This window comes from Castor canadensis, chromosome X, assembly GCF_047511655.1.
Source record: "Castor canadensis chromosome X, mCasCan1.hap1v2, whole genome shotgun sequence".
NCBI lineage: Eukaryota > Metazoa > Chordata > Mammalia > Rodentia > Castoridae > Castor > Castor canadensis.
In genome coordinates, this window is record NC_133405.1 from 142,707,750 (window position 1) to 142,720,482 (window position 12,733).

The 12,733-nt window shown below is 40.6% G+C and overlaps 2 protein-coding genes across 12 annotated transcripts in view; one reads left to right on the top strand and one right to left on the bottom strand.

The window, feature by feature from the left end:
* LOC141410420 (ATP-dependent RNA helicase DDX3Y) overlaps nt 1–12,733 on the bottom strand; it is a 1,065,346-nt gene that overhangs the window by 936,888 nt on the left and 115,725 nt on the right. The gene's annotated exons all lie outside the window — the stretch shown is intronic.
* Nucleotides 1–12,733, top strand: part of LOC141419718 (eukaryotic translation initiation factor 2 subunit 3-like) — a 48,141-nt gene that overhangs the window by 19,978 nt on the left and 15,430 nt on the right. The window lies entirely within an intron of this gene.

The following is a 12,733-nucleotide window of genomic DNA, read 5'->3' on the forward strand; positions in this document are numbered from 1 at the left end:
CTTCAAGTTCTGAGATTTGTCTTCTGTTTGTTCCATTCTGCTGGATTGGCCTTCCGTTTTGTTTTGCAGTTCTGTTTTGTTCTTTTTTCTGAGGTTTTCCATATCCTGGGTGGTTTCCTCTTTAATGTTGTCAGTTTTTGTCCTGAGTTCATTTATCTGTTTATTCATCGTGTTCTCTGTTTCACTTTGGTGTTTATACAGTGCTTCTGTGGTTTCCTTTATTTCTTGTTTTCTTTTTCAAATTCTCTATTTTTGTTGTCTTGGAATTTCCTGAGTGTCTCCTGTACATTTTGTTTTTTTTTTTTTTTTTTTTTCATTTTTCTTTTATTATTCATATGTGCGTACAAGGCTTGGTTCATTTCTCCCCCCTGCCCCCACCGCCTCCCTTACCACCCACTCCACCCCCTCCCGCTCCCCCCCTCAATACCCAGCAGAAACTATTTTGCCCTTATCTCTAATTTTGTTGTAGAGAGAGTATAAGCAATAATAGGAAGGAACAAGGGGTTTTGCTGGTTGAGATAAGGATAGCTATACAGGGCATTGACTCACATTGATTTCCTGTGCGTGGGTGTTACCTTCTAGGTTAATTCTTTTTGATCTAACCTTTTCTCTAGTTCCTGGTCCCCTTTTCCTATTGGCCTCAGTTGCTTTAAGGTATCTGCTTTCGTTTCTCTGCATTAAGGGCAACAAATGCTAGCTAGTTTTTTAGGTGTCTTACCTATCCTCACCCCTCCCTTGTGTGCTCTCGCTTTTATCATGTGCTCATAGTCCAATCCCCTTGTTGTGTTTGCCCTTGATCTAATGTCCACATATGAGGGAGAACATACGATTTTTGGTCTTTTGAGCCACGCTAACCTCACTCAGAATGATGTTCTCCAATTCCATCCATTTACCAGCGAATGATAACATTTCATTCTTCTTCATGGCTGCATAAAATTCCATTGTGTATAGATACTACATTTTCTTAATCCATTCGTCAGTGCTGGGGCATCTTGGCTGTTTCCATAACTTGGCTATTGTGAATAGTGCCGCAATAAACATGGATGTGCAGGTGCCTCTGGAGTAACAGTCTTTTGGGTATATCCCCAAGAGTGGTATTGCTGGATCAAATGGTAGATCGATGTCCATCTTTTTAAGTAGCCTCCAAATTTTTTTCCAGAGTGGTTGTACTAGTCTACATTCCCACCAACAGTGTAAAAGGGTTCCTTTTTCCCCGCATCCTCGCCAACACCTGTTGTTGGTGGTGTTGCTGATGATGGCTATTCTAACAGGGGTGAGGTGGAATCTTAGTGTGGTTTTAATTTGCATTTCCTTTATTGCTAGAGATGGTGAGCATTTTTTCATGTGTTTTCTGGCCATTTGAATTTCTTCTTTTGAGAAAGTTCTGTTTAGTTCACATGCCCATTTCTTTATTGGTTCATTAGTTTTGGGAGAATTTAGTTTTTTAAGTTCCCTGTATATTCTGGTTATCAGTCCTTTGTCTGATGTATAATTGGCAAATATTTTCTCCCACTCTGTGGGTGTTCTCTTCAGTTTAGAGACCATTTCTTTTGATGAACAGAAGCTTTTTAGCTTTATGATGTCCCATTTATCTATGCTATCTCTTAGTTGTTGTGCTGCTGGGGTTTCATTCAGAAAGTTCTTACCTATACCTACTAATTCCAGAGTATTTCCTACTCTTTCCTGTATCAACTTTAGAGTTTGTGGTCTGATATTAAGATCCTTGATCCATTTTGAGTTAATCTTGGTATAGGGTGATATACATGGATCTAGTTTCAGTTTTTTGCAGACTGCTAACCAGTTTTCCCAGCAGTTTTTGTTGAAGAGGCTGCTATTTCTCCATCGTATATTTTTAGCTCCTTTGTCAAAGATAAGTTGCTCATAGTTGTGTGGCTTCATATCTGGATCCTCTATTCTGTTCCACTGGTTTTCATGTCTGTTTTTGTGCCAGTACCATGCTGTTTTTATTGTTATTGCTTTGTAATATAGTTTGAAGTCAGGTATTGTGATACCTCCTGCATTGTTCTTTTGACTGAGTATTGCCTTGGCTATTCGTGGCCTCTTGTGTTTCCATATAAATTTCACAGTAGATTTTTCAATCTCTTTAATGAATGTCATTGGAATTTTGATGGGAATTGCATTAAACATGTAGATTACTTTGGGGAGTATCGACATTTTTACTATGTTGATTCTACCAATCCATGAGCATGGGAGATCTCTCCACTTTCTATAGTCTTCCTCAATCTCTTTCTTCAGAAGTGTATAGTTTTCCTTGTAGAGGTCTTTCACATCTTTTGTTAGGTTTACACCTAGGTATTTGATTTTTTTTGAGGCTATTGTAAATGGAATTGTTTTCATACATTCTTTTTCCGTTTGCTCATTGTTAGTGTATAGAAATGCTAATGATTTTTCTATGTTGATTTTATATCCTGCTACTTTGCTATAGCTATTGATGATGTCTAGAAGCTTCTGAGTAGAGTTTTTTGGGTCTTTAAGGTATAGGATCATGTCGTCTGCAAATAGGGATATTTTGACAGTTTCTTTACCTATTTGTATTCCTTTTATTCCTTCTTCTTGCCTAATTGCTCTGGCTAGGAATTCCAGTACTATGTTGAATAGGAGTGGAGATAGTGGGCATCCTTGTCTGGTTCCTGATTTTAGAGGGAACGGTTTTAATTTTTCTCCGTTAAGTACAATGCTGGCTGTAGGTTTGTCATATATAGCTTTTATAATGTTGAGGAACTTTCCTTCTATTCCTAGTTTTCTTAGAGCTTTTATCATGAAATGATGTTGGATCTTATCAAAGGCTTTTTCTGCATCTATTGAGATGATCAAGTGGTTTTTGTCTTTGCTTCTGTTAATGTGGTTTATTACGTTTATTGATTTTCGTATGTTGAACCACCCCTGCATCCCTGGGATGAAGCCTACCTGGTCGTGGTGGATAATCTTTTTGATGTGTTGCTGAATTCGATTTGCCATTATTTTGTTGAGGATTTTTGCATCAATGTTCATTAAGGAGATTGGCCTATAGTTCTCCTTTTTGGAGGTGTCTTTGCCTGGTTTTGGGATAAGTGTAATACTGGCTTCATAAAATGTGTTTGGCAGTTTTCCTTCCCTTTCTATTTCATGGAACAGTTTAAGGAGGGTTGGTATCAGTTCTTCTTTAAAGGTCTGATAGAATTCAGCAGAGAATCCATCAGGTCCTGGACTTTTCTTTTTCGGGAGACTCTTGATTGCTGCTTCAATTTCATTTTGTGTTATAGGTCTATTCAGGTGATTAATTTCCTCTTGGTTCAGTTTTGGATGATCATATGTATCTAGAAATCTGTCCATTTCTTTTAGATTTTCAAATTTATTTGAATATAGGTTCTCAAAGTAGTCTCTGATGATTTCCTGGACTTCCATGGTGTTTGTTGTTATCTCCCCTTTTGCATTCCTGATTCTACTAATTTGGGTTTTTTCTCTCCTCATTTTAGTCAGGTTTGCCAGGGGTCTATCGATCTTGTTTATTTTTTCAAAGAACCAACTTTTTGTTTCATTAATTCTTTGTATGGTTTTTTTGGTTTCTATTTCGTTGATTTCAGCTCTTATTTTTATTATTTCTCTCCTATTTGTTTTGGGATTTGCTTGTTGTTGTTTTTCTAGGAGTTTGAGATGTATCATTAGGTCATTGATTTGGGATCTTTCAATCTTTTTAATATATGCACTCATGGCTATAAACTTTCCTCTCAAGACTGCCTTAGCTGTGTCCCATAGGTTCCGGTAGGTTGTGTTTTCATTTTCATTGACTTCTAGGAACTTTTTAATTTCCTCTTTTATTGCATCGATGATCCATTCTTCATTAAGTAATGAGTTATTTAGTTTCCAGCTGTTTGCATGTTTTTTGTCTTTACTTTTGTTGTTGAGTTCTACTTTTACTGCATTGTGGTCAGATAGTATGCATGGTATTATTTCTATTTTCTTATATTTGCTGAGGCTTGCTTTGTGCCCTAGGATATGATCTATTTTGGAGAAGGTTCCATGGGCTGCTGAGAAGAATGTATATTGTGTAGAGGTTGGATGAAATGTTCTGTAGACATCTACTAGGTCCACTTGATCTATTGCATATTTTAGATCTTGGATTTCTTTATTGAGTTTTTGTTTGGATGACCTATCTATTGATGATAATGGAGTGTTAACGTCTCCCACAACCACTGTGTTGGCGTTTATATATGCTATTAGGACTTTTAGGGTATGTTTGATGAAATTGGGTGCGTTGACATTGGGTGCGTACAGATTGATGATTATTATTTCCTTTTGGTCTATTTCCCCTTTTATTAGTATGGAATGTCCTTCTTTGTCTCGTTTGATCAATGTAGGTTTGAAGTCTACTTTGTCAGAGATAAGTATTGCTACTCCTGCTTGTTTTCGGGGGCCATTGGCTTGGTAAATCTTCTTCCAGCCTTTCATCCTAAGCATATGCTTATTTCTGTCGGTGAGATGAGTCTCCTGTAAGCAACAAATTGTTGGATCTTCTTTTTTAATCCATTTTGTCAAACAGTGTCTTTTGATGGGTGAATTAAGTCCATTAACATTAAGTGTTAGTACTGATAGGTATGTGGTGATTCCTGCCATTTAGTTATCTTAGTTGTTTGAAGGTTTGATTGTGTGTACCTAACTTGATGTTACTCTCTACTGTCTTGCTTTTTCTTATCCTGTGGTTTGGTGCTGCCTGCCTTTTCATGGTTAAGTTGGGTGTCACTTTCTGTGTGCAGGATCCCTTGCAGAATCTTTCGTAATGGTGGCTTTGTGGTCACATATTGTTTTAGTTTCTGCTTATCATGGAAGACTTTTATTGCTCCATCTATTTTGAATGATAGCTTTGCTGGGTAGAGTATCCTGGGGTTGAAGTTATTTTCATTCAGTGCCCGGAAGATCTCACCCCACGCTCTTATTGCTTTTAATGTTTCTGTTGAGAAGTCTGCTGTGATTTTGATGGGTTTACCTTTGTATGTTACTTGTTTTTTCTCTCTTGCAGCCTTCAATATTCTTTCCTTAGTTTCTGAACTTGTTGTTTTAATGATGATATGTCGTGGAGTAGTTCTATTTTGATCTGGTCTGTTTGGTGTCCTGGAGGCCTCTTGCATTTGTATGGGAATATCTTTCTCTAGATTTGGGAAATTTTCCGTTATTATTTTGTTGAATATATTACGCATTCCCTTCGCTTGCACCTCTTCTCCTTCTTCGATGCCCATGATTCTCAAGTTTGGTCTTTTGATGGAGTCGGTGAGTTCTTGCATTTTCTTTTCACAGGTCTTGAGTTGTTTAATTAATAGTTCTTCGGTTTTTCCTTTAATTACCATTTCATCTTCAAGTTCTGAGATTCTGTCTTCTGTTTGTTCTATTCTGCTGGATTGGCCTTCCGTTTTGTTTTGCAGTTCTGTTTCGTTCTTTTTTCTGAGGTTTTCCATATCCTGGCTGTTTTCTTCTTTATTGTTGTCTATTTTTGTCCTGAGTTCATTTATCCATTTATTCATTGTGTTCTCTCTTTCACTTTGGTGTTTATACAGTGCTTCTATGGTTTCCTTTATTTCTTCTTTTGCTTTTTCAAATTCTCTATTTTTATTGTCTTGGAATTTCTTGAGTGTCTCCTGTACATTTTGGTTGACCCTATCCAGTATCATCTCTATAAAATTCTCATTGAGTACTTGTAGTATGTCTTCTTTTAAATTATTCTTGTAGGCTTCATTGGGTCCTTTGGCATAGTTTATCTTCATTTTGTTGGAGTCTGGCTCTGAGTTTCTGTTCTCTTCATTCCCCTCTGGTTCCTGTACTAATTTTTTGCTGTGGGGAAACTGGTTTCCTTGTTTTTTCTGTCTTCCTGTCATTGTCCTTGGTGTTGTTACTGTCCCTGTACTGTGTGTAATTAAGTATTTTCTAGCTTGTAATAATAACAATGGTAATATTGAGAATGGAAGAGTGAGCTGGGATGGAAAGCAAGAAGTTAAAGAAAAGGGGAAAACAAATATACAGACAAGAGGGAGAAAGCAGAACAAGGTATCAGACAAGAGAGTTTCAAAGGTATAAACAGGGAGTGTTAGTGTACTAATCGACAGTAAGCTGAACAGACAATAGAGAGACAGAGAGAGGATTGAAAATCAAAGATAAAAAAAATAAAAAATAAGTATATGAAAGTAATATCTATTTATAAAAATGAATTAAAATAAAATGGAAAATAGGAAATTAAAAAACAAAAAACAAAAAACTTCCAAGTTTATATGCAATGCAATTTCAGTCTTAATAATTTGGATGTCCGTCTTAATCTCCAGTCCTGGAGTTGGTGCCTCAGATGTTGTTCTGTAGTTGTCTCATCAAAGGGGATGCATAAAGTAGAACAAAACTACACTCACACACACACAGAAGGAAAAAAAAAAAAAAAGCCCCACCAAGTGTCCCCAGTTCAAATGCAATACAGTTTCAGTAAGTTTTTCGGCTTGCAGGTGTAATTCGGTTGTTCTCTCATCAAAGGTAGGGAGAAAAAGAAAAAAAAGCTTCTGGAGGCAGTTCTGAGAGTGGTATCTGCAACTGTGGCTTGCCTGCCTGCTGCTCTCAGCCTGTAGCTGGCGGCGTTATTTATGCAGATCTCTGGGGTGAGCTTAGCACTCACCTGGTCCCACAGGCTTTGTTTGCTCAGAGTTCTCCTGTGCAAAGCTACAGGCTTTCCCCTTTCCAAGCACTGGGAAAGGCGACACTGCCCCGCGTTGTCAGGCCTGCGTGTTTATTTACAGTTCACGTGGGAAGTGGGTCTTCCCTCCTCTCACAAGCGTCCCCGCTCCTGGTTGCTGGGCACGCCCCGCTCCCGCCAGAGCCTCTCCGTCCCGCCCGGCTCGTTTATTTACAGTCCCGGGAAGGATTCCCTTCCCCCAATCTTCAGCGCTCAGGGCGCCCCACCCTCTTTCCAGCGTGTCTTAACTGTTCTTATTGCTTAGTACTCAGTTTCTCTTTTTTCCTGGGTGGAGGTCAGTGTGTCCAGGGGGCTATGCTGCTCTGGCCCAGGCTTGTCTGTGGGGGAACCGCGGTACCGCGAAGCTCACCTGGTCCGCGTCTTCCCAAGCCGTATGGGCGCCGGCCACTGGCGGCCCGGGGGCCTCCTCGGTTCTCCGTTTAACGTGAAGTGGAGATTCTCTGCGCTGGCTGGAGATGTGGAGGGGTCAAAGTTATGCCTTTTCTCGGTGATTATGCCTGCAAAGTGTGTCTCCAGCGTCTCTCCAAGATTTCACTATAGGAGGCTCGCTTTCTGCTTCCTCCCTCTAGCCGCCATCTTGGAATTCTCTCGTTTCAGCATTTTAAAGAAAGAATTAACTCGACAAAAAATAAAAAATTTCTTAAGTCATATAGTACATTTTCAATGATTTCTTCCAACTTTGGTTTTCCTTTTCTAAAGACTTTCTAAAAGTACGACTTTAAGTTACCTAATTTTATTTCAAAAACAAGTATGGTAGAAAATTCTGTATTTATAAATGTGACTCATTATATACGTTTAAAATACTTTCTAACATTCATATCTACTACTTAAATGTAGCAGAATGTAACACCACACCATTTTTACTTTTTATTGCTAGCAACTGTCAAGTGTAGTTTGGATCTCGACTATGAAAGATAAAAGTATTTAGGCCAGTCATAGTATCTCTGGTCTGTAAAACTCAGCAGTAAGGAGACTAAGACAAGGAGGATCGCCAAATTGATACTAACTTGGGCCTGCATGGACAGACCGTCTCAAAAAAAAAAAAATTAGTGAAAATGCAAGGCATAAGATTTTGAAAGTGTCTAATCAAATCACATTTCCGTTACCAAAGATGACTTCGACATAAGATTGTAATAAAATCCACGTTTTACTTGCTACATTTGTTAAGGAATATGGAATATACGTTTTCCTCATCGGGCTCTCAGACTGAAACTTAAAACTTTTCTTTTTTTCTTTTATTATTCATATGTGCATACCAGGCTTGGTTCATTTCTCCCCCCTGCCCCGACCCCCTCCCTTACCACCCACTCCGCCCCCTCCCTCTCCCCCCCTCAATACCCCGCAGAAACTGTTTTGCCCTTATCTCTAATTTTGTTGTAGAGAGACTATAAGCAATAATAGGAAGGAACAAGGGGTTTTGCTGGTTGAGATAAGGATAGCTATACAGGGCATTGACTCACATTGATTTCCTGTGCGTGGGTGTTACCTTCTAGGTTAATTCTTTTTGATCTAACCTTTTCTCTAGTTCCTGGTCCCCTTTTCCTATTGGCCTCAGTTGCTTTAAGGTATCTACTTTAGTGAAACTTAAAACTTTAAACTTAGTATACTTTGAATAACCCGTCTCTCCTTGCTCCATTTTTATTTCAAAGATTACTTGATGTTGAGTGAAGCTTGGGACGGCAAAAGTTGCTAAGTATTTCCCAAGCTCAGAAATGAAGAGAACTCATATAATTGTAGGGAGGGAGGAAAACCTGTAAAACTTCTGGAGCTGGTAACTAGGCCAAGACCCGCACGGAAATGTGGTAGGTGTTTGGGTAACCAGACCCTTGGGTCCAGACCCAAGACCATTGTGCGTAGCCTGCGCGGGTTCGGTCTCCTCGCGGGCTTCTATGGCGAAGGAGGCGGCTAGGTGTGTGGTGGACGAACAGCAGCGCGGAGGAGGAAAAGACGTTGTGAGTCAGGTCGGCCGTGCTTTCGCCGCACCTTGCCCAGTGGGTGCCTCTGCCCATCTACCCTTCCGCATTTTCCTGGGTCTCTCCCGGGTGGTGACGTGACGTGCTGACGGCGGGCCCATGCCGCGGAGCTGGGCCGCTTTTTGTCAGCTCCGAGCTCGGCCCCTCCTCCCTCCCTCCGCCCGCCCCACCACCGGAGTCCGGCCCAGTGCTCCAGAGAAAGGCCGGCCTGAAGCACCCGCTACCGTTGCTGATCGCCCTTCTGCTAGACTGGTGACTTCCTGTTGCCGCGACGGCCGTGTGTCCCAGTGCGCGCAAGGTGGTCTAGTCAGCGGCCCGTAAAGACAACCTCCCATGCTAGGCCGGACTGCATGGCACGCGACGCCGAGCAGGCCCTGGGCAGGCCACAGTTAGGCCCGGAAAGGTGCTCGGATGCTCTAAGTGGCGGTGGAGGCGCGTTCGGTAAGCGGGCGGGGGCTGGGATTGGATTGCCCTGCTGTCCCGGAGGCGGCCGCCTGATCGCGGGTCGGCTCCGTGACCAACCTGTGGCACCACACGGGGGGAGGCCTGGCCGGGAACCTAAGTCCACAACGTGAAGTGAAGGCCGCAGGCCTGCCGGGCAGATTTTCGTTATGTAAATATGGGGGAGGGAGGGGAGGGGAGACAAGATGGCGGCCACTTGGCGCCTGGTGCGGGGGTGTGGCGAGGTCGCAGGGGTGTGGGGGGGTCGGTATGATGGCTGACTTGTTTGCCGGGAGGGGGAGCCGGGATTTTGAATGCTATTTGGACAGAAAAATACCACTACAGCCCGTTAGAGGGGGTGGGAGAGCAGCCTGCGGCGTCGTCGCCTTAACTGTCCGGCACCAGAGTTTTGGCGCGGCGTCGTGTACGCGCCTAGGGGCGTGTTTGCTCCGTGAGGCTGCTGCGCTCTTACCGCCATGATGAAGATTCGTGTTCCCGCCCCTCCGCGGCTACATCGCTTTCCTTGCCCTGCCTCCCATAGTTTAGTGAACGACTGCCTTTTCCCGCTGTATTTCAGCGGGTTCTTTTCACTCTGTTTTGTGGGCACTAGTTGCGTCTTGCTGTCTTGGTTCCCGGGTTGGAGGTTTTTCCCTCCGTCAGTTACCATTTAAGGGTGGTCGGGGAAGGTGGCCCCACTGGCACTCCTGGGGATTTTATTTTTCGTTAAGTGAAGTAACCCTTGTTTATTATGACTTAGGTGCGATTCTTCGCCAGTCACTGATCCCAGGAATGCATGATATATAAAAGTAGAATTTGATGGGAAGAAAGTTCTTATATTCTTGACTAATGGAAGGAAACTGTAATTACATGGTACTAAAGTGAAGGAAATTTGGGGTTTTGACAGTATTGGCATTTGAATTCTGCACATTGTGCTTGGTAAAGAAAAACTTTTTAAAGATACATCCTCAGGTTGGAGAACCTCTCCAAGAGCTCATTTGAACCATAAACTTTTTAAAAGAAAAAAGGCGCTGGAAAAGCACATTTTCTTACTGAATTACATGTTTGCAACGTCATGGACCCACGATGCTATTTAAGTTTTTCTACTGTATTTGAAGTTGAATTTTGAATTTTTATCCCTCAAAGTGCTTTGGATTGCATGCTGTCTCATGTTGCTGGTGAAGCAAAACCATGTGTTCATACACTTTATGGTAAGTGGTAAGAAAAAATGTGCTGTAATACATGTCTGCCTAAAGTTTGCTGCTTTTATTTGTAGCATCAGAAAAATATTCCTTAATAGGATGGTGTTAATAAATACAGTGGGTAAACTTTTTTATGTAGAGGTGGGAGTAGGGAAAAGGTATTACAAGAAAGTTACTGTGGGGCAGGATTGAGGGCTTGACTGAAATGGTAGAGATTCTGCCTAACAAGTTCATGTTTCTGACTTCAAACTTGGTGGTGTGTGGACGGGTGGGGTACAGTGGAAACAGCCTCTATTTCCAATTTGGCTAAACTTGATGTTCAACATACCAGATTGGTAGTACAGACCAGAAAAGTTTGTGACTGGGAGTTGTAGAGTGACAGCAAACCTGAGATGTGGTTGATACTCAGTTTATAATTCTGACTTCAAGAAGTGTTGTTCCCATTGCAAAAGTTTCATAGTTGCGAAATATGAGTGAAAGTAGTAAGCTGATTACTTTTTGTTTCTAAAATATTGTCAAGAATATTGCTTTGTGTGTGTATGGGGTGCGGCGAGAATATTGGAGTTTGAACTCAGGACTTTGCTCTTAGTAGGCAGGTACTCCTTCCACTTGAGCCAGGCCTCCAGTCCTAGAATATTTTTTAAATGTTACTGTTTCTTGGATGTTGTTCCATATTTGCAAAGTATCACAATAAATAAATGTGAAGTTTAATAGGAAAATGTACTGTCATGATTGAGAACTACAGGGAAAAATTCATAAAGTCCATCAATTAAGTATTGAGAAGTAGAATTAGTTAAAGCAGTTCTTAAAACTTCAGTTCCTTTCATTGTTCTTAGGCAAGCCTTGCCGGACAACAGTATCACCTGATAAGAATAACACTTTTTATTACTTTTCTTCTCTTAAAGCTCATATTTAACTTAATGCTCTACACATAGGGGTCTCAGAAAACATGCAGCATTTATTTCCTACAATTATATGGTATAAAAATCAAGTTTTCCGTTTTTCCTAGACAGTAACAGCTTAAAGCAGTTATGTTCCTTGAGTACTGAAGGAAACGAGATTGGCATATTTACGGTAACAAACAGGTTACTGTTCAGAAGGAGGCATTACAAGAAATATAAACAGACTAGAAGCAAGTTGTATATGCATTGTTTGTTGACTTGATAACTTGCTAATGCATTTTCTATTTGTTGACTGTAGAAGTAGTTGCCCTCTATCTTTGACAGCTGAAGAGCTATAAAGAAGATAAAATTGTGTGTTACACAGTACAACAGCAGGTTATTCCAATTACAGCCGTAATGGATGTGCAAGATTAAATTAGACTCAAGCATAATTTAAAAGGACAGGTAAGAATGTAGCTTTAAAGGGTTTCTTATAGAAATGACTAAATATAAACAATGTTCTTTGCCTGAAGGGAGAGGTCTAGATGATCTTGAAAACTGATGGGTGGAATACCTTACTAACCAAGTGTTTTGGGTAAATGAGGTATTGGTTTTAAGACACCTTTTTTTTTTTCTTTCCTGTTTTTAAAAAAATACAGTGTTTTTGGTGGGAGTAAAGAGGGAATACTGTTAGATGGTTTTTATTTGAGCTACTTGGTAGGTGGAGATTTGGAGAATCCTGGTTCAAGGCCAGCCCAGGCAGAAGTTTGGCCCCATCTCAACCAAAAAGTTCACATTTATAATCACAGCCACACAATATGCTATGGGTAGCAATATCAAGGCCCTAGGCTAACCCCTGGCAAAAAGGTGAGACTCTATCAAAAAAAAATAACCTAAAAGGCTGAGGGTGTGATTCAAGTGGTAGAGTACCTCCCTGGTAAGTACTAGACTCTTAATTTAAACTTTGTACAGCTTATCTCCCTTCTAAAAACTTGTAGTACTTTTTAGAAATAAGCTAGCTGTATTTCTATTTATGTTTTCACTAATTAACCAGTTTATTATTATTTATATTTGTGCAGATTAGAAATTACAAACCTTCTTTTTTGTAATTGTAGTCCCAGTCCCCTAGCATATTTCTTGTTCTTTTATAATTCTAGATGGCCATCTGATGTAAGTTCTTGATATCTGCTACTTTATGGATTTCCTTTATTTCTACATAGATTTTCCTCTGTGTATTTTTTCTCTGTGCTTTCAGTTGATGGGGTACTTGCCTTCCTTCTAAGTACTTTTATTCTGCCTATGCTCTACCCTGACTTTCTCTTGATCCTTTGTCTTCCTTTTAAATATTTACATATATGCTCATTTTACAAAAACTTCGTCTTAATTCTATCAGTCTTTTTATCTAAGCTCTTTCAGTTTTTGGAGATATGGTCTCCTGGTATGGGTCAGGCTGGTTTTGAACTTTGCATCGCTCTGCTTTAGCCTCCCTAGTGCTGGGATTATTAGGCAGGTAAC